Here is a 26,213-nt window from a genome sequence, read left to right on the forward strand (position 1 = left end):
CAAGCCTCAATGAGCTAGGATGATAATATCAGGTCACTTCTCTTGACTACACCTTACTGCCCTTGGCTGCTTTTAGCAGCATATGAGCAATAGCTCCTAATGATCCTAGAAACTGTGCCCAGGAAATTCTGAGATTTTTTCATCTTATAGATAAGCAAGTCTGTCTTTGTTTTAATGCATTTTTCTCTCCATTGAGAAATCATTGAATCACATAATCTCAGAGTTGGAGTGGCCATAAAGCTCATCTAACCCAAATGTAAGAAAGCTTCCTGTGAGATCTCTGAGAAGCAATCATCATCTAGCTTCTGCTTTGATGCGAAAACTCTCTTGTCAAAAAGATAGTCCATTCTTGACTTGAGTCAATAGAATATTCTTAATTCATTGGGTAGAAATCAACATTGACTCAACTTGTCATTTATGATGACACAAGATTTAAAGAATATAAAAATATATAATTTGTCCATTCCATATTTATGGAGTACTGAATATGGCCTGGCATCATTTAATAAACAAATTCTCATTATTATGATCCCCTTCCCAGTCTCAGGCCCTTTTTATTGTACTCCATTCTCACTCCAGAAAAGCAATCATAGCATCACCACTCTTGCTGAGTGAGTCTAAACTGATCATTAGTTTGATTTGAAGCCTTGATGGGAACCCCGCATCAGCTGGCACAAATGAAGAACCAAAACAAAAATCAGATCTTTCCCCCCCAAAATTCGTTTTGATTAAAGAAAATGGCCATTTCACAACATGTGGTAGAGAATTACTACTCTTATGTAATCTCAAAATTGGGATGAATTTTTCTATCTCAAAATTAAAAGCTCTTCCATACATCGTTTAATACGTGAGAGATGTGATTTAGAATCATCTGTATGGAATCATCAGAGATAAAGCTGACATAACAATTTTGTTATGTACCTGAGTATTTACCCTATTAAGTGTCAAAACTGGTTTTATTTTAAGAATTTTAGATTCAAACCATTATTAAATGGAGTTAATGGAGCATAATGTCCAAGTGCATTGGCGTCAGAGTCAGAAAGAATTCTGTTAGTTCCCAGCTTTGTTGCTGTGTGACTAGGACACATCACTTTAATTTTCTGGACTTTCTGGACCTGTCTACTCATTTGTACAATGAGAATAATTATAACACCTACCTCATTGAATTGCTATGAGCATAAATGCTATAATTTTTGCAAAGGGCTTTAAATAACCCTTTGTACACAGTAAGAATTCTAGGACATTTAGCTAGTATTATTATAAAATGCCATGTTTCTTTACTTATTCATCAGGGGATGAAGAATGTGATCTAGCCTTTTCATTTTGATTCAGGATGAAAATTATTAATATTCTTTAGAGACTTCTCATACATGATAATAAAAATTTTCAACTAATGAGCAGGCAATGTAAGCAACACTCTAAATTCTCTTTGAGGCTATGCTTCATAAGTGAAAGAGAATAATAAATTAGCATAGAAGTGAAGAAGATGTACTTTGAAGTCACAAACTTGGGTTCCAGCAATAGGCTCATCAATTACTAGCTATACGGTCTTGGAAAATGTACTTAACTTTTTTCTGTTTTGGTTTCCTTCTTTAAAGTAAATGTTAATAGAGTCTACCTCAAAAGACTGCAAGAGTTAAAAGGTAAACCACATTCAGCGTTCTCAGAGGGTTTCAGGCAAGTAGGCAGGAGTTCCATACAGCTCAATTACTGCCATTTTGCCTTCCTATTAAGCATGTAGGCTGATATGACACAAAAGGGGTGACAGAAGAGTGTGAGATGAATAGGTGAGCCTGTCTTGTGAAATAAATAGGATTTTCTGAGTAATGAGAGGCAGTGGAGTACGTGATGTAGGCATCAAAATATATTACCCTGACTTAGATGCAGTGAAAAGTTCACCGGACATGAAGCAAAAAGTATTTGGCTGAGAGGAGAGGATAGAGTTTGGGTGGTCTCTAAGGCTACAGAGGTGCTCCAGGGTAGCGAAGACCAATCTGTGCAGTGTTGAGCCACTTAGCCTCCATCTTGCAAGGACTAACACAGCATCACAAGCAGGCAGTATCTAAGCAGATCTGTGCTTCAAAAAAATCACTTTCCAAGCAAGAATGCCAGAAGGAGTAAAAATAATTACAGCAAATATGTAAAGACCTTTCTATCTGCCAGCTACTATTCTAAGTGCTTTGTGTATACAAACTCACTTAATATTATTAACAACTATGTGAAGTAGGTACTTCTACTCCCATTTTGTAAATGGAAAGGGCATTGGATTGAGAGTCAAAAGATGGATTAAGGACTGACTGTGCCATGGACTTTGGGCCAGTTACCTCAGCTTTAGGAGTCAGAAGTCCTCATTAATTGGCAAAAATGCAAATAGAAGTAACTGCACTTCATTGAATTGAAGGGAGGGTCCTGTCAGAACATATGTGATAGGAAACAGTGTGGTAGTAAGGGCACTGTCACTCATGTCAAAGAGTGCTGGCCTCAAATCCACCTCAGCTTATGATCATAAACCAGTCACTCGTCATCTCAGAATGGCTACCACATTTTTAAAATGGGAATAATAGCCAGGCCCATGCATAATATTTGGGGGCTCAGGGCAAGAATCTCCTTTTGCATAGGCTTAAATATGGTACCAATAATACTTACTTTTGAAGACTAATACAATGAGATATCACATCACACCTGTCAGAATGGCTAAAATCAACAACAGAAGAAACAAAAGGTGTTGGCGAGGATGTGGAGAAAAGGAAACCCTCTTACACTGTTGGTGGGAATGTAAACTGGTGCAGCCACTCTTCTTAAACAGTATGGAGGTTCTTCAAAAAGTTAAAAATAGAACTACCCTACTACCCAGCAACTGCACTACTAGGTATTTACCCAGAGGATACAAAAATACAGATTTGAAGGGATACATGCACCCCATTGTTAATAGCAGCAGCATCTACAATAGCCAACTATGGAAACAGCCCAAGTATCCATTGCCTAATGAATGGACAAAGAAGATACGGTATATATATGTAATATATATATGTAATGGAATATTATCCAGCCATTAAAAAGAATGAAATCTTGCCATTTGCAACAACATGGATGGAGCTAGAGAGCATTATGCTAAACAAAACAAGTCAGTCAGAGAAAGACAAATACCGTATGATTTCACCCATATGTGGAATTTAAGAAACAAAGCACACGAGCAAAGAGAAAAAAGAGAGAGAGAGAGAAATCAAGAAACAGACTCTTAACTATAGAGAACAAACTGATGGTCACCAGAGGGGAGGTAAGTGGGCAGATGGGTGAATGGGGATGAAGGGGCGGGGGATAGGTGATGGGGATGAAGGAGTGCACTTGTTGTGATGAGCACCAAATGATGTACGGAAGTGTTGAATCACTATATTGTATACCTGAAACTAACATTACACTACATGTTAACTGGAATTTAAAAACTTAAAAAAACTATTATAAGGATTAATAGATAGTATTTAGAAGGGAAGTACCCAGAACATGTAACAATGTTAAAATGTTAAATTATATAAATGCTATTGTAACTGCTCCTGCTGCAGCTGCTGCTGTTGTTGTTGTTGTTATTATATTGTTATTTGAATGTGCTTGGAAAATCACTAGTAGTTGTAGGAACATGGGTAGTATTTTGGTAATCCTACCTCCTTTTGCCCCTATAAAACACTGAAAGGCCTTGTCATCAATTATTATATCAAGAAGAACCTACATTTGTCAGGCTGTGTGTTTAAATAAGCTCTTCTGGGCTTAAGTATTTCAAAATCCATGCCAGCAGCCTAGGGGGTATTCCTGAGGGGTTTGAGGTCTTCTATCTCAGTTTCCACTTTCTGGTTCTAAACTTTCTTTTCCTAAATGAAGCCTTCTCTCAGCTCAGCAAATATTTCTAGCATGATTTTACCATCTTAAATCACTAAGAGACAATTTAGTAATCAAGATGAATTCTCTTGCTTGAATATGATGCAAGTATAGGAGGCCTGGCTAGCACTGCTAGATCATCTGTCTTGATTCCATCCCACTGTCCTTGGTCATTTCAGCCCCACAAGCACAGCACTTGCCTCTTGTCCTTTGTCCTTGCCTTTGCCTCTGGATCTCCCTTTCTCTGGGGTTCTTGCCCTTGCCCCAGACAACAGCAGCCCCCAGGACTGTCTTCTGTCCAGAGGATTCTGAGATATTGTCTCCTCACAGATGGGTGGATATATTTTTCTCCTGAAAGACTTTGTGACAACACATTTGGGAAGTGATAGAGTCACAGAATCTCAGATCTTGGAAAAGATTAAAGGTCTTATCTTTCAACTTTCAATTCAGAGAGGAATCTTACTCCGTATCCCTGAAAGATTGTCATTTGACTCTTGCTTCTGTTTGGATAGCCCTGAAGATGAGAAAGTCAGGCCTCCATAAGGCAGCCTTTTCCATCGTTTGACACGTTGAACATTTAGAAAATTGTTTGCTCACAATCTCTTAATCACCACTTATTCAGGCATCGTGTGCCTGGTGCTGGGTTGGGGGCAATGATGAGTAAGATTATTTTTGTCCTCAGTGAACTCTTTATGTTGAGCCACAAAGCTACATAATACAGTGGTTAAGTTGGTGAGCTCTGAAGACTCTTTTCCCAGATTTAAACTCAGCCAATAATACTAAGAAAATTTCAGCTATAAGATGCTACACGCCCAAGTTCTAATGTAAAATATGGTGACTATGGTGGAAAACACTGTACTGTATAATTGAAATTTGTTAAGAGAGTAGAACTTAAATGTTCTCAGCAAAAACAAAAACAAAAACAAAAACAAAAACAAGCCCAAGGATAACTATGTGATGGATGTGTTAATTAATCAGATGAGGAAAACCCTTTCACAATGTAAATGTACATCAAATCATCACAGTGTGCACTTTAAATATTTTACAATTCTAAAATAAAATCTTAAAAAAAGTCCTGGTAAATATCTTACAATTTTATTTGTCAATCAATTAATGCACAAATAATTATATTTGCATAATATAATTGTGGTTAAACTGACTTAGCACGGTTCTTACAAAAATGAAGTTTTACAAGGAATTGCCCACATGGCCCTAGGAGAAAGTTCAGGAGCCTGATTAAAGTTTTGTCAAGCAAAGAATCTTGGTCACACTGTAGAAAGAATGATCTGTTCTAAGATAGTCCATCTTTATTTTTCAAACCCCTAGTGCTTGGGAGAACTTGGTGTTCCTGGGAAATCTGAGAACTGATCATATTTTTAGGATAGCACATCCTTCCTTAAGAGTTAAACCTCATGTCTTTGTTTAGTAAGAGTATGAGCTAAGCCCTGTTTCACCTGGTCATAACACAATCTTAAATATTGAATTATTGATTTTTCATGATCTCTGGGCTCCTGCCTTGTTATGCAATCCAAGTATTGTAATAGAAATTACACATAATAGACTTGAGTTTCCTGGCTATTTCTTTAACATACTTTATGTTAGAGGCACCTGAGTGGCTCAGTCATTAGGCATCTGACTTCAGCTTGGGTCATGGTCCCAGGATCCTGGGATCGAGCCCTGAATCGGGCTCCCTGCTCTGCGGGAAGCCTGCTTCTCCCTCTCCCGCTCCCCCTGCTTGTGTTCCCTCTCTCGCTGTGGCTCTCTCTGTCAAATAAATAAATAAAATCTTATAAAAAAATAACATACTTTATTTAAAGTTAAATATAATAGTAGATGCTATGACTAGGAAAGTAGGAATGGCTATAGCAATAAAAAAGGATAAATAGATTGCTCTACTAAGACAGAAACATTGCCGTTAGGCAGTAAAGGAAGAAAGGACCCAGAAAATTAGCCCTTTAGTATAAAATTGTGGTATCCTAATCCATTGGTTCTCAAGTGAAGAGGTGAATCAGACTCTACTATGCACTGTGTGTCTGTGTGCGTGTGTGTGTGTGTGTGTGTGTGTGTGTGTGTGTGTGTGTGATATCTGAGTCATACTCTGGACCTACTGAATTAGAATCTTTGGGTGGGAGGGAGCAGGTGTTGAAGACAGACATGTAAATTTTTAAAAGTTCCCCAGAATTACTCACTCTAAGTTCATCTTTTTCACATTTGTTTCTTCTTGCTAGTTAAAAAACAGAATGTACTTCTATGGAACCCAATGATAATTTACAATCAAACAAATCAGTGTTAAATCATGGTATCATGCCACAGCTCTACAGCCTATTACAAATGAAATATTTTGGCCTGCAGAGTGTTCTTGGTCCTTGGGCTTTGTCCTTGGTGTCACATGTAAACAGATCATTTGCAAAGTGACTTCATAATGGGGTCTCAGGTTCTCATAAGGGGTAGAGCCCTCAGTTCAAGAGAGTTGAGCCTTCAAGGATTTGCTAAGAAGCTCTTGAAAGAGGGAACTCTGGTGGATGAATCACATTGTTCCTTTTGGGAAAAGATGAAAATTTTCTTTGTGGCTATTTTGGCTACCAGCTATTTCTCATGTAAGGATTTGTCAAAGAACTTTGGGGAGGGAGTAAACATATGATCTTCTAAGGGAAGAAACAAGGCAATAGTAACTGTTTTCTAGATGTATGGATTTTTGAAACTTTGAAGTTTCTTCCAGAGATGAATTTACTACCTCAACCAGAATGAATATCAGTGGTGAATCCATTTTTCCATATTCCAAAAACTCTGTCAAAGGCAGGTTCAGACTCAAGATATCTTAAAAGATGATCGATGAGAGGTATAATCACTATTGGACAAATAATTTGGTATTTTGAGTTGATAATTTCATCTCTTCTTCCATCTCTTCCTAATACTTTCCTATCATACTCCCATACACTGGTATTGTGTGTGTGTGTGTGTGTGTGTGTGTATGTATTCAAATTCCTTCTACACAAAGCAGTATCAGTTTCTAACATGGCTTACAGTTAGAGCACAACCTGATGTTGTCAAATCTCAAGAGAGGGCTCAGCTTTTCTAATTAACTCCAGCAAAATGGGAAGGGAAGCCCATGATGCGAAACTAACTCTGCCAGAGGAGTGGTGAAGTGGAAGGGGAGGCAGGGAGGACATTCAGCTACAGTAGCCCAAAGGAGTCAAGGCTGTTAAGTGGAATATAAAATATGAAGGTCGTAGGAACTGTTAATAGTTTAGGTAAGCAGCTGTTGACACAGAGATCCCAAACAGAGGAAGAGGCTTCCTTATAAACAGATAGGGTTTGGAAAGAGGATATTTAAGACAGGCAATAGTCAAAAAAGAAGGCAGGTATCTAAGATTTCTGTCAGCAGGTAGCCAGGCTGACTCTCAAGAACTAGACTTTGTCTAAAAGGGGTCTACACAATGTCTGAGCAGCCCAGCGGTAGATGATCTGCTGAATCCCAAAGGATGAAGCTTGGTTTTAAATCTTTCCTGCATAAAGTCAGCATTAAACCTAAGAATGGGTTTATGGTTGAATTCTCAATTGGGACACTAAGTGTATTTGGGGAAGTCTTTTGGGAATCAGGCATGGCTAGGCAAATCCTGCGTGAAGGAGTCAGATATTTTTCTAAGATTTTCATGGTTATTAATTTATATGGGATTCCTTAAGGGGTTAATTAACTGGTTGCATCTTAATACTACATTTTTTACTCGATCCTTTTTCCTAAACATTTTTGTTTCAGATATTTTTGGTCGCCATTTATCCAAGGTAAGTTTTCTACTTCCTACATGAGAATGATTTTTACAATCTTAGGCTTCCAGCATTTCTATTAGGTTTCTATATTAAACCACATGAAATTGCTAATATTTGAGCATTTCTGATATACATAATGGCAATGCATATAGTTAAATCTACCCATCTCTGACAAAATAGATTCTGGGGTAAACCAGGATTCATCCCTGTCTTTACTGTTCCTCTATCTCCTTACATACCACTAGCAATTAAAGCTCCTTATTTCTGATTTTTATTTTTCCCCCATCTTTAATCAAATTATCCTTCTTTTCATACTCATAGCCAATTTTAGAAAGCATTTTCATCTTGTAAGAATCCACTAAAGAATCAATTTTTTGGTAAAGCCTCCCCAAACAAATCTTGTTGCCTTACTCATTAAAAAAGGAGATGAGAGACATAAACAGTATTTCCCAAAAAGTTATTTGAGTACCTTATAATAATTTTAGTGATGATTTTAGCTAATTTGACAATGAATATTTTTTTATTGCAATGGTCATAGCTTTTCTTTAAAGCGTGTTAGGAAAAAATAGAATTGCAACTTCAAATCCAATATCATGGATATTCATGTTCAGAACATTTCTAGGGTGAGTAGTCAAGTTTAAAAAAAGAAACCCATTCAACAAAAAATATTTTTAAAGAAAAATGGCACATGAGTTTGGAAGGAATTACGAGTCAAGTAACTGAAATTGGCAAACACTGCTGTCAGTAATGGGAGCCATTTAAGTTTCGTAGACAGGGCAGTACCCTGATCTATGGATATGCGAATATACTGTGATCTGAGCCAATGAAGTAGAAATCTGTGGCAGCTCACTCCTTATCTGCTCATTACATGGTGCTCAGGAACTTTCCAAGTCCCCCTTCTACCTATAGACAATTTACTCTGTCACTCAAGTCCTCTAAATCCAGCTTACTCCAACTCTTGGACTATGAAGGAAGAAAAACAAAATGAGGAGATATTGAGGAAATCTTTTCTCACTATTCCAGCCTCTTAATCCTCAGAGGACTGGACTATAGCCAATACCAGAGTGGGACCATGCAGGGTATTCTGATCCAGGCACCACAGTTAAAGGGGGTTTTGATGAACTAAAATAATTCCAGAAGCACTTGGACAGTGGTTGTAGGCATTTCTGTCACTTCCCAGAATGTTTTCTTTCCGTTCTAACAAGTTACAGATATATATTACACAGCCAAAGTTCAGGGCTGTATGGCTTCAGCTGTCTTTCAAAGTGGAAATCCTGAAGGCTCTGGCTGTTGAATTTAAGATAAAGGAAGTTTTGATGTGTAAAGTGTGAAGGAAGACATATTTTATCATTATCTCCTGTCTGCACAAAATAAAACTCTCAAGCACTAATATCAGAAGCCATTAAGAGATCATTAAAGGATAGAGAGTTTGACCTGTGAGTTTTGTTTTAGGACATTCCATGCGGTTATTATCAAAGGACGTCTATACAAAAGAAACATATATGCTCCATAAGAGTGAGCCCGTTATGCGCTTCTAATAATGTTACATATTCTAATACCTGCGTGTACTGCTTCGCTAACATGTAAGTGAAAACACCAAACACAAAACAGAAACTTCTTTTTAAAATCTAATGGGCAGCTGAGTGATAATCTATAGAACTGTTGAATCACTATATTGTACACCTGAAACTAATATAACACTGTATGTTAACTACACTGGAATTAAAGTTAAAAACAGAAACCAAAAAACAAAACCCTTCTACACATTTTGGAAAATGTGTGTGAAGTCTTCAAGATGTGATTATGTAAGCTAATCACCGGGGTTTCAGGTCAGCTGGCTGAACCTAAGGGGGCTGGGAGGGACCCAGGGACTAAAACACTGGGACTCTGAGCCCTCACCTCCAGCCCCAGCAGAGAAGCTACCCTCTATGTGTTTCGAACATTAGGCTTCAATTTGAGATTATATGTGAAAAAAGTTTCTGTTCCTAAAATGTATGAAAATCACAGCCGTACGAAAAATCACCCTTTTCAACCTAAGACTAAAGCAACAAATCTCAGCCCTCAGTCAGAAGGCTGAGTCCTGCCCCTGTGGTTAAGTGATACTGGGAACTCTCACAACCCCTTCCTACCTCAAGTTCTCATCTACAAATTCTGAGATAAGATTTCCTGCTTTACTTGCTAAATGCGCTATGACAACACTGACGACTCTTTCCTGGTATTTTTCAAACATACGAAGCTCTTTGCTGCTTCGGGACCTTTGGGCAAACCGTCCTCTCCTGTAAGAATATTCTCCCCAGCTTTTCACAGGACTAGTTCTTCCTCATTATTGGGGCTTCCGTCTAAATCCGTCTCCCTTACAGATGCCTTCCCTGGCCATCCTACCTAAAATAGATTTACCTCTGATAGTTTCCATGTGCTTCTGTTTCCTTCATAATTCTGAGCATAACTCCCAGGTATTTTATTTTTCTGTTTCTTTATGTTTGGCCTAGCACCAAACATAAGGTCCATGAAGTCAGAGGGCAGGTTTGTGATTTATTCTCAGCACTTAATACAGTGTCTGGCGCCAAGTAAGCCCCGTAAGTACTTGTTGAATGAATGAACAAATGAACGAATGGGTTCTTAGGGGGGATGAATGTGACCATGGGCATAGAAAGCATTTTTAAACTTAAAGCAACCTTGATAGATAATTTGTTTTTTTAGTTTTAGCACTTACTGTATTGGTTCAATCTTTCAGTTGAGTAGGTGGCTAAGACTAAAGACTCTGACATAGACTAGGACTGAAATTTCAGCTCTTCTTTTTAAACTATATGACCTAGAACAGATAACCTCAGTAATTACCTGAGAAGCTGTGAGAATTGAAAAAAAATAATGCAGAAAGGGCCATCAGTGGCCTTGTCATGTTGCTTCCAACTAGACAACCTACCATCCCGGTTTGCCTGAGGCTGAGGGTTTTCCTGGGGCATGAGACTTTGAGTGCTAAAACAGGACAGTCTCAGACAAAACCAAAATAACTGGTCACCTTCCCATCCACAGGCCTTCCTATCTAGCCCCTAGTTCTCCTTCCATATTTACCAACTCCTTCTTTCACTCAGACATATGACCTATACCATGGTCATCCTCAACCAGTACAAAGGTACCTTCCAGACAATCTCAAAACCTCATTTCCTAGGCTTCCAATGTAGTGGTCATGATAATCTCATGGCACACACTGAGATTCCTTAGAGGAAAGAGAAATTGTACAGACTACCCCTTCTCCCAAATTTATTATTAGCTCTCCCCTTCCTTCCTTTCTTCAAACTTACTGTTTACCCTCTTCCCTAGGATCCCAAGGTTTCAGGGAAATGAAAAATAACTTCTCATTGCTAAGAATTTATCCTTAGGGTTTTAACTTAAAAGCAGATTGAATAATCAATTCGCTCTTTTAGAGTATACAATCCAGTGGTCGTTAGTGTATTTAGAGTTGTGTGACAATCACCACTACCTAATTTCAGAATAAATGTCATCAAAAAGAAACCTGTATCCCTTCTACCATCCCCCCAGTACCTGGCAACCACTAAACTACTTTCTGTCTTTATGGATTTGCTTATTCTGAACAATTAGTATGAATGGAATCATACAACATGTGGCTTTTTGTTTCTGACTTCTTTCATTCAGCATAAGGTTATCGAAGTACATCCATGTTGTAGAATATATCAGTTCTTCATGCTTTTTTATGGTGGAGTGATAGTCCATTGTAGAGCTATACCACATTGCTTTTATCCATTTGTCCATTAGTGGGCATTGGGTTGTTTGCACTTTTTGGCTATTACAAGTAATGTTGCTATGAACACTCATGTACAATTTGGGTGGACGTTTTCATTTCTCTTGGGTATATATCTAGGAGTGGAATTTCTGAGTTATATAATAACTCTATGTTTAACATTTTGAGGGATTGCCAAACTGTTTTTCAAAGCAGCTGCAACATTTTACAATCTCACAAGCAATGTATGAAGGTTCCGATTTCTTTACATCCTCACCAACACTTATTGGTTGATATTGGTCATCTTTTTTATGATAACCATCCTAATGGGTGTGAAGTGGTATCTTGTGACTATGATTTGCTTTTCTCTAATGACAAATGATGTTTAATATCTTCTCATGGGCTAATTACCCATTTGTATATCTTCTTTGAATAAATGTCTACTCAAATCCTTTGCTCACCTTTTAATAATATTATTTGCCTTTTAATTGTTGAGTTGTAAGTGTTCTTTAAAATTTTGGATACAAGTTCCTTATCATATACTTATTTGCAATATTTTCTCCCATTCTGTGGGTTGCCTTTTTACTTTATTAATGATATCCTATGAAGCACAAAAGATTTTAATTTTGGTGATGTTTAATTTAAAATCTACTGTTGCTTGTGCTTTCATTGTCATATCTAAGAAACCAGTGCTTAACCAAAGGTCACAGAGATTTACTCCTTTGTTTTCTTCTAAGAGGTTTATAATTATTAGTTCTTTTTTTTAAAGATTTTATTTATTTATTCATGAGAGACAGAGAGAGAGAGAGAGGCAGAGGGAGAAGCAGGCTCCCAAGGAGCAGGGAGCCCGATGTGGGACTCGATCCCAGGACCCTGGGATCATGACCTGAGCCGAAGGCAGACGCTTAACCATCTGAGCCACCCACACGCCCTTATAATTATTAGTTCTTATACTTATGTCTTTGATCCATTTTGAGTTAATTTTTGTATATGGTATGGGGCAGGACATCCAACTTCATTGTTTTGTATGTGGATAGCCAGTTGTCCCAGCACCATTCATTGAAGACTGTTCTTTCCCCACTGAATTGTCTTAATGCCCTTGTTGAAAATCAATTGACCGTAAAAACAAGGGTTTATTTCTACAGTCTAAATTCTATTCCACTGGTCTGTATATCCATCCTTATGCCAGTATCACACTGTCTTGATTACTGAAGTTTGCCATAAGGTTTGAAAGTGGGAAGGGTAGATTCTTCAACTTTGTTTTTTTACAAATTGTTTTGGCTATTCTGGGTCCTATCCTTAGAAAGTTTTAAAGGTGTTGTCAAAGAATAATGTACAGATCCGTTCAGCATAATAGTTTTAAGAGTAACATACGAGGAAAAAATTAAATATTCTAATAATAGATGATGGGTTTCAACAATTTGTAGTATAACTGTAGTCAATATTTCTTGGGAAACAGTCCTGGAAAGCAACTGTGTCACTGTTTATGGTAATTCTATAAATATCAATGCTCCAATGCCTCCTGACTTTGCTAGAAAGAAATTTAATATTTTCCAAGTTTTTCATTTTCCAAATTGTTCTCAGACAAATTCAAAGACATTAGTAGTACTGGAGGGAAATACAATTTTCTTCGATAAAATCTGTTCCTTTTCCTATTGTGGCACACTGCCACTTAAATATCCTTGTCAATGTCCATCTCCCCGATGTTTAGTACACTTACGTCCTCCTGCCAATCTTCTCTTTGTCCCGGTCCAGTTGAGAAATCCATTCTGCTTCTCATGCCTGGCCATTGCAGACAATTCACACATAAGAATCACCTGGGTCCCCAGCTGTCACATTTATCTCCTTTAACCTGCAGTTTCTTTCTTCTCAGATTTTCGAGGCATTCCAAACGTGGGGCCAGGACACATTCATGATAAGATGAGGGGACCAAGCACAACTTTACACTGCCTGCATATGTGTCTCCCTCCATCCTTCTGGTTGTAACTCAGGTTCTGCCAGTACTTTATTTCTGCATCCTGGGGCAGTCAGAAGGTTGGTCTGCTTGGGCACACCAAAGACCTCTGGCTGAACATTTTGCTTAAAGGCTCATCCTTTTTAAGCCATATATAATAAAAAGAAATTTTACTAGACATTATGTATTTAGTTTTCTAAAAATAAGCACAATACAATGTTAATTTAAAAAGGGGAAAATAAGAGGATATAAAATGATATATACAGTATGATCAGTCTTTTGAAAAATATATTCCATTACATATACATGGAAATATAGACTATATTAAAGAGAATACAGGATGGGGATTTTTGAAAACTTAAGAATAAATGGATGTAACTTTTGTGCTTATTTTAAGCCAGGCACTGTGCATGCTACTACATAGTAATTATCTTATGCAGTATTCAAAAGGATCCTGTGAAGGAGGTATTGGTATTCACTCCCGTTTTATAGATGATAAAACTGAGGCTTAGAGTAATTTAGGGACATATCCAAGATGTCATAGCTCACAAGGGGAGAAACCAAGAGATGAGTCTAGAAATCTGATATCCAGAGCCTTCAAGTTAAACTTTGCATTATCCTATCTCACGATTAGAATCTTATATTTGGCTAGAGTTTTAGGATTTTTCAGAATAATTTCTCATATTTATCAATTTGTCTCATGAATATTACTAAGCACCTCATAAATTCGTGACACTGCTAGGGAAAAATATACTATTACCATAAATAATACAAGATCATAAAGCTGCCACAGCTTAGAAAGCACTTGCCCAAACATGGCCCCTGTGAGATCCACACTAATACTGCCCTGTAGGCAGGAATACAGTTATTCCCTTTTTTACATATAAAAAGAAAAGACTCCAAAGTTAATTGTTGCCCAATGTCAAATAGGAAGTATTTGAAGAAGACGAACATTTTTGTCATTGCCCAGTAGCTCCTATGTGGCTAGTGTTAAATTTTTTTAAAAAAATGGACCACTTTTTTGGGGGGCGCTGGGTGGCTCAGCTGGTTAAGCACCAGACTCTTAATTTCAGCTCAGGTCATGATCTCAGAGCTGTGAGATGGAGCCCCACTGGGGGCTCTGCGCTCAATGGGCAGTCTGCTGGAGATTCTCTCCTTCTCCCTCTCCCTCTGCCCCTCCCCCCTCTCTAAAATAAATAAATCCCTAAAAAAGCAAATAAAAAATGGACCACTTTTTCATGAAAAATGCAATAGCAAAAGCCCACTGACTATAATTTAGAACAAAATGTAGTCATTGGCTTGCTGTTATTATTGTATTTGGCCAAAAGGGGTAAATATCTTCATCTATGTTTTCCACATTGCTGTCTTTAGCTTGCTCTTGACCCCTATGTCCTTTGCCCCCAACAATAAAAATCCTTCCTGCTTACAGTTCATAGAGTACTCTCACGGTGAGCCTCAAAGAGCTTTCTAAGTAGGTACCCATAATTGTGGCCATTTTACAAATAAGGGAATCCTGGTTCAGAAAAGTGAAAAAATTTCCCGAGGGTACCTCAGCGAATCATTGTTTGTCCCTTCCTGTACTTCTTAATATACAGGTTCACACATTTGCTAAAAGCTCTAATAATTTTTCACCATGATTACAACATAGAGGATTCTCCAAGGTGAAGGAAGAGTGAGGGGAGAGCATATCTTTGTAGCTATGGGTTATTTTTAAGTCAGATGTTTATAAATCAAGGCCTCCCTTCCCTTAAAATCCTTACTGGAATACAGCTAGGTTAGAAAGAAGGACAGTTATGTTGCATACAAATGGTCTCTAAATATTTATATCAATTTCTCTTAGAGCTTTGAAACTCACGCTTCAAATTCAGTACAATGGAAGATGCAGAAAGACTGAAAAAGTCTGGGATATGACGTGATTTTCCTTTGTCAGGAGTGAACCCATTTGAATTAAGCATCATCTTTCCTTCAAAAAGTGGAATTCATTGTATTACTTTATTTTTAAAAAATCAATAAATCTTATCCTAATGGAAAGTCCCTCTTTAACTGAAGATATTTTTAATGAGATGCGCCAGAATTGTGTTTCTAGAAATACAGAGCTGAATAGAAAGTGAACCCTGACTTTGAGCAATTCATAGACTGATAGGCTAATTGGACAATTCATTCATTCATTCAATTTTTTTTTTAAAGATTTTATTTATTTATTTGATAGAGTGAGGGAGCACAAGCAGGGGGAACAGTAGAGGGAGAGGGAGAAGCAGGCTCCCAGCCAAACAGGGAGCTCGATGTGGGGCTCGATCCCAGGACCCTGGGATCATGACCTGAGCCGAAGGCAGACGCTTAACCATCTGAGCCACCCAGGCGCCCCCAGTCAATATTCTTTAAGTACTCACGAGACTGAGAGATTTGGTTAAATTCTGGGACCTCAATGGTAATCAAAACAGGTCTATGTCCTTGTGCAGTTTACAATGCAGCAAGGGAACAAGAAAATGAATGATTCTTTAAAAATATGTGGGCAAGAAAACAACCCCATGACTTCTAAGCACCAACCTTGGGATTGCTGCAGGTTAGCCTCCTCCTCACAGCTAGGCCTTGATGTTCTGTTTAACATAAACAATTTCATAGAACATTAACACCCAGCAAAGCCACAATGAATCAAGACAAAGACAGTACCACTCCATAACCACACCTGAACAAAGGCAAAACGTGAACATTATGCAAACTACAAAATACCAAACATCCCCTAACTAAACTAATGTAAGTGACTGCCACTTCTCTACCAATTACAACGTTAGCCTTTGGTTATTCTTCCCTCTTTCTAAATAAGACTTTCTAAGACATCAAAGTGCAGAAATATCCCACTCCTGAGGGCATGCAATCTAGAGCAAAGCCAGTCCTCCTTAAATTTTCCCCAAATTAATTTAATAATCCCAAATCCTACAATAAATCTTTTCTAATATCTTTTTACTGAGCTGCCCTATGGCTTCTCATGTGCGTTCTCCCTCTTCGCAATAAATCATAAACCCAACTTGTTCAACTCAAATGTTCCTGGTGTTCTCCAGCTGGAGGGCGTTGAGAAATGCAAAACTTGAAAGTGGCAACCATATCATGCCTGTTGTTCAAAGCCCTCTTTTCTCACTTCTCTTTCAAGGCATTGAGAGGGGCATGAAGAATATGAAAATAGGTGATACTTGAACCCTTAAGGGATAGGGAATATTTTTTTAAAATTTTATTATGTTATATTAATCACCATACATTACATCATTAGTTTTTGATGTAGTGTTCCATGACGCATTGTTTGCATATAACACCCAGTGCTCCATTCAGTACATGCCCTCTTTAATACCCATCACCAGACTAACCCATCCCCCCATCCCCCTCCCCTCTAGAACCCTCAGTTTGTTTCTCAGAATCCATAGTCTCTCATGGTTCACCTCCCCCTCCGATTTCCCCCCTTCATATTTTATTCATTTATTTTCTCATTCATTGACTCATATGATACCTTGTTCCAAAAATAATTGAAGGTGACAGATATTATTCGGTGGATTCAGACGTACAAAGTGGAGGGCAGCTCTCTGAGAACAGTCATATAAAGACAACACTGACCAAAGAGACACGTAAACACAATGGAACCCTAAAGTGAGATGAGGATACCCCAAATGACACTAACCTCTAACCAAATACTCCTTTCCCCACAGGTCAGGCTCTCCATACGCTTTCCTCAACCCAGAATGACATGTGAATCACCTCCTGTCAGGTTCTACTTGACTCCCTGTCTCCATGAGCATCTTCTTCCCTTGTCTGGAGACTCGTCATTTCCATCCCCATTCTCAATCACTAACCCCTACTGATGGCAAGCTCAGTCTGATCTCAGGATCTAAAACAAAACAAAGCAAACTCATTTATTCCCCCTTAAAGAATTTAAGAAGCTCTAGTTCATTTTTCAGGTAAATCCAAGTCAGGTCATTCTTGGTCAAACCTAATGATTATTAAGTTGAGTAGTACTATTCTCATAAGAGCCATTAAAATATGTGTCTGTGACTTTTGCTTATCAGAAAGACTGGAGTGGTATTACCATCATTCAGTGGACTAAGGCTCTGTAATGCACCACACAGTGAAGAAATGACCCATCCAAAATGCCAATAGTACTCCTATTGAGAAACATCTCACCCATAGATGGAAAGTATCATCTCCAAAACTGCCTCTCCCCATGCCCACACCAGGTATCAGTACACTCCACTGAGCTCTGTGTGGCCTCAAAATCTTTCTCAACATAACAATCTAGGCATGCCTTGTTAATCAGACTTGTCATGGAAGACAAAACCCATTTTCCTTTTTAAGACTAAGGAAGTTTCATGGTTCTCGAGATGAAGTCTTCACCTGATACCTTTAGTCCTATCCCATTTCCTATGCCTGTAGCCATGACTTCGTCATCTGACTGCTCTCCCAGTCCTTCTAAGCCCAGGGCCCTGTGAGGGAGGTAAGCTCTGTGGCTGGGACCCTGCAATGTTCCCAACAGGTGTCTCTGACTGTAAATGCCAGCCTGCTAGCATTACCTCTCTGGGTAAAAAAAAAAAAAAAAAAAAAGGCTTGCTCCTAGCACAGTGAGTGAACTACACCCTCTAGTGGGGAAACCACATGTAATATAACCAACTTCTTTGGAAGAGTAACACCCAAAAGAAAATCCAACTCAAAGTGACTGAAGTAAAAAAAAAAAAAAAAAGTGTGTGTGTGGCAATCTCTATGGCTCCTACACTTGAAAAGTCAAGAGGAATCTCTGAACTCAGATATGGCTAGATGAGAGTTTCAGAAAAAGTTGCCAGAATTTTTTCTCTCCATTTTTGGGATCCATCCATGCTTTCCTTGATGTTGTCTTCCTTTTCAGATAGACATTAACCACCCCACCCCACCCTCATCCCTGTGACAGATCTAAGCAGTTCTAGACTTAACAGTTTCAGTAGAAGGCCGCTTTCCTTTCCTAAAACTTCTAATAAATGATTTGAGGCTTATTAGACTAGTTGGAATAAGATTCCCGAATCAGTCTACAAGCTATGGCTACAGACATGCTTAATGCTCATTGAAATGGCCTGAATTATAAGACACCACAGGAGCCGGGGGTGATGCAGCCCCTCCATAGGGACTAGAAGAGGATAAAGAATTGTTCCCCAAAGGAATATTGAGGCACTATTGCCAGGATAAATGAATGAAAATCAAGCAAAAACAACAGATGCGTCAACACTATCCTTTCTGGATGCCATCTTTCCTCCCCTGAGTCTGAGGTTGCCCTCAGGCCTGTGCAAAACTCAATCCCCTGCTATTTTTTTTTTTTTTTTTGCCTTATTACAATTAACTATTTAGCCCTTTTGTATCATAATAACACTTTACTATTTTGGTAGAAAGCAAGGAAATGTCACCTAGAGATCTAAGCCTTCTGGAAAACATGCTTTCAAACATGCTTTCAGACACATACAAAATTATTTGACTTCCCATTCCACAAACCATGGGAAGTTTGGTAAGAGGACCCCAGGGCATTTATGTTTTTACTACTTGCTCTGTATCTCTAATTTTGCAGAGTTCTCCATCAGCTTCTCGTTTCACCTGATACTGATGCCTCACTCCCTACCACTTTGGTACAAGTGAGGCCTTCCCCATATTCCTTCATTCCTCAAGCACTTTCAAGGCTATTTGGGGAAACAAATGTTTTGTAAAGGTTTGAAACAATAAGGGAGGACAATGGCTAGCAATCATAGGAAATATATCAGGATTCTTTTGGTTAAGAGTGATGAAAATCCAGGGCACCTGGGTGGCTCAGTTGGCTAAGCATCCCACTCTTGGTTTAGGTTTGGGTCATGATCTCAGGGTCGTGAGACTGAGCCCTGTGTTGGGCTCTGTGTTCAGTATGGAGTCTGCTTGAGATTCTCTCTCTCCCTCTCCCTCTCTGTCCCTCCCTTCTCTCTCTCTTTCATATAAATAAATAAATAAATCTTAAAAAAAGAGTGATGAAAATCCAACTGCAACTTAGCTTAGGCTAAATAAGAAAAGTGTGGGTTCATGCAATTAGGAGAATTCAGGGTGGGTCTTAACTCAAGCGCAGCCACAGACTTAAATAATACCAGGAGTCCATCTCTACCCTCTGCTAGTCTTTAAGTGCTGGTTTCATCATCTCTCTTACAGACTTCATCTACATGAGGAGATAATGGCTGCTACCTCCCCAGTCAAGTGTCCTTACTGCTCATGAGCCAAAAGGAAAAGGGGTAGGGGTAGGAAGAAGGGAATACTGGGATCCAGTCCAACACACCTCCAATTAATATGCAACTACAATCCCCAGACATAGGAAACAGAATTTTTTTTTACATGATTAAGTGTCTTATAATCCCCCAAAGATTCAATGTAAATATAGAAATGAAGATTTGAATTATATCTACATTACTATTATGTGTTCAGAAACAATCTATAAATGTCATAAATATGTCTTAAGAAAATATAGCATATTAAAGAATAGAATGGAATGAATCTTATTCTAATTCAAAGTTTTTGATTGAGTATTGATTTAAACTTAGAATTTTAAGTTGAAAGAATAAGAATTTTGTTAAAACTAAATATTATTGGTGGGGCGCCTGGGTGGCTCAGTCATTAAGCGTCTGCCTTCGACTCAGGTCATGATCCCAGGGTCCTGGGATCGAGTGCCGCATAGGGTTCCCCGCTCCGCAGGAAGCCTGCTTCTCCCTCTCCCACTCCCCCTGCTTGTGTTCCCTCTCTTGCTGTGTCTCTCTCTGTCAAATAAATAAATAAAATCTTCAAAAAAAATTAAAAATAAATAAATAAAAATAAATATTACTGGCATTTTGAGAAGTTGTCATTTGCCATACTTATATGTTTACTTGAATAGAATTATAAAGTTTATTTATTTGGTTTTGTTTATGAAGCAATTGAAGCACTTAAAAGGAAAAACTGAGTGTATTAGATTTATCCATTCATTCATGAATTCCTTCATTCAATAAAACTTAACTGTGTACCCACCCCCCACATCTGTTCAATTTTGAGAAACCAATTCACCTCTATGCTTATTTATCTGTCTTCCCTTACCAAATGGAAGGTTTGCCATCACAATTGTTTCCTTGCATCTAGTCCAATGCCTGACCCCAGAGCAAGCACTCAGGAAATATATATTGAATGAATGAACCACGTGAGGCCCAAAATGTAATCAGTTTTAAAAAATTACAACTGTTCTCTCCCTGTTATCTTTGGAATTTAAGGACCATCAGTTTCTGTTGCAGTACTGAGTCCACCTAGGGGCCCATCTTCCATTTCTTTCCTTGTAATAGCTGAACGACACTGATTCACCTTCTACTTAGAGGGAGGTAACTTGCTCACTCAGCTAACATGAGGGGGAGCCACAGGGTATGCAAGGGCAAACAGGGACTCCCGTGTGCAGCTGGAACACACTGTGAAGGGAAACAAGATTTAAATGGTAGGCCACAACCAATGTGTATTGGGCCTTGGACATCTGATTGACAAGTTACAAACGTATACATGAAGGTTAAAAATTCAATCACAAAAGAGCCATTATAATGCACAGTATGCTTTAGGAAGATTAATCAGATTTTCATTTGGAGGAAAAAATTACAAGAGTGTACCATTTAGTAATGAGGAATATGGGTTTTGAAGTTAGATAGCTCAGATTTCATAATGATTCTCTGCAATTTACTAGCTGTGTGAACTTTAGCAAAAAACTTAACCGCTCTGAACCTGAGTTGCATTGTTTATAAAACGGGGTAAGCGGTACGTAGGTCACAGAATTCATCGGATTAAATGTGATGATGTATTTAAATGACCGGTAGAGTGACATTGTGATTAAAAGAATGCAAAACCAAAACAAACACAATCAAAGTAAGACTTTGCAGGGGAGAGGCTAGAGCCAGGATGATTGAGGAGACAGGGACACAATTAAGAAGCAGTGACACAGAAGCCCATAGTGGGAGGAAAAGTGAGTTAAAGAGGGTGCTCAGCAGTTATTTCAAGTGTAGCTGCAAACAGCTTGGACTCACTGGGTGCCCGCTGTGCTGCAGGGCATCCTGGCATTCCCCTGAAGTGTTCTTTGTTCAGAACATGTCTCCCAGCCTGCCTAGGAGCAGAGACTGGTTCCTGGTCATCTCTGCCACCCTAGTGTCTAATATATTCCCAGGTTCCATGAAATCTTTTTAATAAATGTCGACTGAACGTAAATAGCTCTTGACATTTCAAACAATTTTCTAAAGAGTAACTTCTGTGCTCTGATATCTCTAGAGATCAGGCTAAAAGACCTGCCCTAGAGGTAGTGACAGGGAAAACACAACACAAGTAATTGTAAAAAGAAAGCTTGTCAGTTTTTTCTTTTTTTTTAAAGATTTTATTTTTTTATTTGACAGAGAGAGACAGCAAGAGAGGGAACACAAGCAGGGGGAGAGGGAGAAGCAGGCCTCCCACTGAGCAGGGAGCCTGATGCAGGGCTTGATCCCAGGACCCTGGGATCATGACCTGAGCCAGAGGCAGATGCCCAACGACTTAGCCACCCAGGAGCCCCTAAAGCTTGTTAGTTTCTTAAGTTTCATCCTCAATCTTTTCACTTTCCTGTGACATAACTTTGATCTGGTGTAGTTTGGTCCAAAATAAAAATAAAAAGCAAAGGCCTTGTTGCTTAATGCTTTACTCAGAGCTCAGGCTTACAAAAGCCTCCCATGCAGGTTTTTCCTTTTCCTGTTTCTCTTTCTCTTCCTACCTTCCTTCATTCTCTCTTGTTTTGTTTTTTTTATTGTTGTTATATTTTTGGATTTTTTTCCTAATCTACCACCTTGTGTTTGGTTTTGAAACTGCAATTCTCTATGCATATACCTATGTACAATATCCTTCCTTAGCATTTCCTTATGTAACTTGGGAAAGTGTAAAATGCTTTGAAAATGAACTTCAGAAATACCACATGCTAAGAGTTCAGCCCTTGCAACTTCAACTATAGGCGAGAAGAAGGAAAGAAAAGAGGGCTCTGGACAGTCAAATAATAACAGCTAAGCTTTGTGGAGTTTTTGATGCATGCCAGGCACTAAGTGGGTTACAAATATTTCCTCACGAAAAAAAAAACAGAAGAGAGCAAAGATGTGGAGAAATTGGAATCCTTGTGCTCTGCTGGTGAGAATGTGAAATGCAGCTGAATGGAAAAATTAAAAATAAAACTACCATATGATCCAGCAATCCACTTTTGGATATATATGTGAAAGAATGGAAGGGTAGATCTAGAAGAGATATTTGCATACTCATGGTAACTGAAGCATTATTCACAATAGCCAAGAGGTAGAAACAACCCAAATGTCCATCAATGGATGAATGGACAAACAAAATGTGGTATATACATACAATGGAGTATTATTCAACCTTAAAAAGGAAGGAAATTCTGACACATGACACAACAGGGATGAACCTTGAAGACATTATGCTAAGTGAAAGTGGCCAAACACAAAAGGACAAAAAATAATATGATTTGTATCTAGAGACAAAAAGTGCAATAGTTGCCAGGGGCTGGGGGGTGGGCAGGGATGGGAGTTAACTGGTATAGAGTTTCAATTTGGGAAGAGAAAAAAAAAGTTCTGGAGGTGGCTGGTAGTAATTGTTGCATGGCAATGTAAATATACTAAATGCCACTGAAGTCCACACTTAAAAATGTTTAAGATGGTAAATTTTATGTTATGTATATTTTTACACAATTAAAAAGCATGTAAAGAATGATTCACATGCAGACTCAAAACTATTTGTACTGGTGGGGTTACCAGGCTTTCTTTTTGTTACCTGTGCTAATAAAACGTACGTATGTCCAAATAAATGAGGTAGTGTGGTAAATTAAAGATGGCCACAAATTCTTTGCTACTCCTTCAATTAAGAGGTGGAGTCTTACTCTTTTCCCCTTGAATATAGGCTGGCTTAGTGTCTTCTTGACCAATAGACTGTGACAGAAGTAACTTCTGGGATCCAAGGCTAGATCATAAGTCCTACTTTACTGCTTGGAACAGCTCACTCTCTGCATTTATGGTCTCTGAGAGCCCCCTAAGCAAGCACTTTGTTGTGAGAAACCCAAACCAGAGAAAGAGGCCATGTGCAGGCACTCTGTTGGATAGCTCTAGCTGAGCCCCTAGGGAGCTTCCAGCCTGAATTGCCAATAACATGACATTCATTTGAGCCTGAAGTTAACTATAGTTTCAGCTGACATCTGACTGCAAATGTGTAAGAGACCCCAAGCTCGAACCACCCAGCCAAGTCCAGTCAACCCACAGAATAACAAATTGTGTTTAACCACTAAATTCTGCTGTGGTTTATTATGTAGGTACCATAATGATGTCCATTTTTACTTGGCAAACCTGAAGCTGAGAATTGAAATGCTTGCTCATGGTCTCTGCCAGTAAGCAGAGGAACTCACACTTGAAGCAGATCTTTCTAAACTTCTAAAATTGTAAAGCCTGCATTGCTGACCACTGAATACACAGTTTCTCAGCTGAAGCAGCTATAAAAGGATATACTTCTCAAAAAATCCTGTATTTAATTCATAGCTGAGTTCTGCCACATTACTTGACTCCAAGCGTAATGTGGATGACCCCAATGTGCATGGTACCTCCTGCAGTTTTGCATTACACAGGCCCCATAGCCATAAGGGGACCTAACAAACCCTGTCCCCTATCCTCAACCAGAGCTTGTTCTCTTAAGTGTTAAGACCTTCCAACAAATGTTCAGCCCTTATTTAAGGGCCTAAGACATTTCAAGGGAGAAGAGAGGCTGGTGCTAGAAGCTATGGGAGTATGAGAAGTAAGAGGTATTTAAAATTTTAATTAAGAGGTGGCTGGGTGGCTCACTCAGTTAAGCGCCCGGGTCCTGGGATCCAGTCCTGCGTCAGGCTCCCTGTTCCTCGGGGGAGCCTGCTTCTCCTTCTGCCTCTCTCTCTGTCTCTCGTGAATGAAATAAAAATAAAATCTTTAAAAAATTAATTAAAAAGCAGGGAGTAAGAATTTAAAAAAAAAACAAAACCCACAGTGGTTCAGAGCCATTTAGTATAGGGCAGATTTCTCTGTAGAGGGAAGAGCTTCCCTGATGATGCTACTGTATGAGAGCAGGGAACACTAGCTTAGGACTCTAATAAAAACCCACATCACCAAGGAACAAAAAAATCTTGGAGGTAAAGGGATGCACACCTTCTACCTTAAAATGCTAAAACCGGGGCACCTGGATGGCTCAGTCAGTTAAGTGTCCAACTCTTGATTTTGGCTCAGGTCATGATCTCAGGGTCCTGAGACTGAGCCCCACATCTGGCTCTGCACTAAGCAGGGAGTCTGCTTGTTCCTCTCCCCTCTGCTCCCCGCCCCCCACAAATGAATAAATAAAATTTTAGAAAAAGAATGTTAAAACTAGTTTTTAAGTCTACTTATAGACAGCAGGCACTCATAGCACTCAGAAAACACCTCTATTCAGCATTTATAAAAGTATTTGTACACAAGCTTTTGCTTCCCTTCTAAATTTGAAGTAGGAAACATATCTTATTTGTGAGTATTTTGGTCCCACCATAGTACTCTTTACTGAAGGAGGAATGCTAACCACATTCAATAATGTATTCAAATAAAGATTCAACCCATTTGCACTGAAATAAACTTTATTGAATCACTTGTATCTATGCCAGGCTCAGTGCTAGACACTTTCATATATAATTCCTATTTGTTTTTCTAAATAATCCAGAAAACGGAAAAAGCCAAGGTTTGTTTTACTGTTTGATTTATTTAAGTTCAAATGTGAAAGAAATCGATGGAAGCAACTAACATGGCAACGGGACTTTATTTTCCCTTACATGAATAATGTAATATGAAAGTGGGGATTAAGATGAACAGTATATAAATATGATGAGGCTTTGTTGCTTTTTCTTCCCAGAGCCCTAAATCAAGACACATGGTTTGACACCTGGAATTGCATAGCTAGAACTGTGACTGCCATGATAAGCTGAAACCCATAATGCCAAACCATAGTAGGGAAAGAGGAAAACCAGGTTTGGCATCAAGAAAGGACTAGGAAGGACGGCGCCCCCCTTCCAAAGTCCATCTTCAGTTCTTTCTACGGCAGAACCGTCTAGTTGGCCTTGTGTCTTGTCAAATTGGGTCTCATGCACACTAACTTTCCTAAAGGTTATTTGTATCTATTTTAATTTATGCATTTTAGTCCATTTTACTTACATGTATGCAGCGGCAAGAACGTGGGATGTGGAGGGCAAAATTTTGCGTTTCAGTCCACCTGTGTGACATTGAGTAAATTAACCTCTGAAGATAAATTTTTATCCATTAAACAAAGAAAAAAACCGATTAAGTGATTCCTGCCCATATGTCAGAGTGGTAGGGAGTTCTTAATGAGATACTCATGTGAGAGCCTTTTGAAACCTATAAAATGCTGTTAATTATGTGCAGAAACAACGTCCCCAAAATAGAGAAGGGCTGATTTAACATTAACATCTTCAAACTGTCCCCCGCGACCCTTCTCCAAAAAAAAAAAAAAAAATTTCTCTTTTTTTAGCTAAACGAATTCTGGAAAAATCCCTAATGGAACGCAGTCGTTTTGCAAATGCCAAACGCAAGGTCCAAAAGCTCACCCAAAGCCGCCGAACACCGGCGAACTAAGCTGCGAACCACAGAAAAGCAACTGCCTTCCCCGCCTCCGACTCTAAGCACTTCCGGCGCGGCAATGCCGCCACGGTAAGATGGACCGGCTCCAGCTCCTCACGAACTGCCACACTCAACATGGCTGCCGTGACTCGACGCCTGCGTCCCACACCCAACACGGACACGAGGAACGAGCCCAGCCCCGGAAGGCAACCCTCCGGAAATGCCCGAG

The 26,213-nt window shown here is 38.9% G+C and overlaps 1 protein-coding gene across 2 annotated transcripts in view; it reads right to left on the reverse strand.

Annotated features, from left to right (window-relative positions):
* Positions 1 to 26,137, reverse strand: part of LOC115937134 (sperm-associated acrosin inhibitor-like) — a 107,006-nt gene extending 80,869 nt beyond the window's left edge. For both annotated transcript variants that reach the window (XM_081826137.1, XM_081826136.1), the window contains exons 1-2: positions 25,972 to 26,137; positions 25,562 to 25,619 (exon numbers count right to left, since the gene is read on the reverse strand). The gene's annotated coding sequence lies outside the window, so the exon portion shown is untranslated. The remainder of the gene's footprint in view (positions 1 to 25,561; positions 25,620 to 25,971) is intronic.
* Between the last annotated feature and the right edge of the window lie 76 nt (positions 26,138 to 26,213).

Source organism: Leptonychotes weddellii, chromosome 7 (genome assembly GCF_054177405.1).
Source record: "Leptonychotes weddellii isolate Sample4059 chromosome 7, ASM5417740v2, whole genome shotgun sequence".
NCBI classification, from domain to species: domain Eukaryota; kingdom Metazoa; phylum Chordata; class Mammalia; order Carnivora; family Phocidae; genus Leptonychotes; species Leptonychotes weddellii.